The sequence below is a fragment of the Aptenodytes forsteri genome, unplaced genomic scaffold (genome assembly GCF_000699145.1).
Source record: "Aptenodytes forsteri isolate BGI_AS27 unplaced genomic scaffold, ASM69914v1 Scaffold61, whole genome shotgun sequence".
Classification (NCBI taxonomy): domain Eukaryota; kingdom Metazoa; phylum Chordata; class Aves; order Sphenisciformes; family Spheniscidae; genus Aptenodytes; species Aptenodytes forsteri.
Genome location: NW_008794443.1, coordinates 737,712 through 738,968, shown reverse-complemented (window position 1 = coordinate 738,968; position 1,257 = coordinate 737,712). Strand labels below are relative to the sequence as shown.

At 56.6% G+C, this 1,257-nt stretch overlaps 1 protein-coding gene across 1 annotated transcript in view; it reads right to left on the bottom strand.

Moving 5' to 3' along the window:
- Positions 1-1,257, bottom strand: part of LOC103907531 (protein-arginine deiminase type-1-like) — an 18,716-nt gene that overhangs the window by 6,928 nt on the left and 10,531 nt on the right. The window lies entirely within an intron of this gene.

Below are 1,257 nucleotides of genomic sequence, written 5' to 3'. Positions count from 1 at the left end.
AAAAAAAAAAAGAGGTGCCAAGCAGGACACGTGACCCTTTTTGGGAGCATCCCCCCCCCAGTTCTCCAGCACCGCTCGCAAACACGGCGTCGCAGCAGTTTGTACTGGAGGCATAGCTACGCTTTTACACCTCAAAAAGTATTGCTAGAAAAGCAAATTGCCCCCAAAAAAGCAGTTTTAGCCCCAAAATAGCTCCTGGGGTGGCACAGGGCGAAGCGATGCCTGGGGCAGGGGACCGGTTTCGGTTCCTGCTGGGCGAGGGCAGCGCAGGCAGAAGAGACGGGCAGGGGTGCCAGGTCGGTACACAGAAATGCCACGCTTTGTTTGCGATGAAAAGAGGGAAAAAAAGACCAGCCGGGGCGGCCGCAAAGGGAAAAGGGAATTTTTTCGTTGGGGAAGGTGTAAAATGATTTGCATGAGGACGGGGCTCTGCCTCCACACCGTGCCGGGGCAAAGAGCCGGTCTCCCCAGCGGGAGGTGGTTTTTTGGCTGATATAGGGAATTTTGGGGGTGGGATTATTAGCTACAAAGCCGGGATAAGGGACTATGAGATCCTTTAGCAGTGGGACGGGGCCTCAAACCCCCAAAGCAACCTCCTTGCCTGCATGCACCGCGCTCCCGAAGACGTTCCGTTGTCTGTCCTCCACCCGCCGCAGTTGTCCCCATCCCATAAAACCACCGTTAACTCCATCCCAGCCGAAACCGGGCCACCGTAACAAACCCATGTGCTCAGAAAAAAGGTTTCAAACAACACTTCCAACCCAACAGCCGAGGAAGAAAGGACGGGAGATGGGGAAGAGCTGCGCCCTCAGTGTTAATGCAGCTTTATTGGCAAAACCCTTTATTTTGATGCATCTTCTCATGCACCAAATGCACCTTCATCCTCCGGTTGCAGGACCCGAGCCCGTCCCCGGGTGCTTCAGGGCACCATGTGCCACCATTTGAAGGTGAAGGGCTTACGACGGACGTTGGTGCCGCAGTGGACATCGCCGGAGAGGACGTGGTAGGAGAAGTAGTCATCAATGAAGGTGCAGGTGAGGCCCAGGGGCTCCAGCAGCGCCCGCACCCGCTCCTCCAGGCAGCACTGCCCACCCACCAGTGGTCCGAAGGGCTTGGGGATGCCCAGGTGCCTGCCCAGCACCAGCATGTTCACCTGCAGCCGGACCAAAAATCAGTGTTTTCCACCCAAAAGGTGTGTTTGCATCAGATGCGGATGGAAAAAGAGGGGTGGGAGGGGAGGAGGAGCCCGAGGGCAGC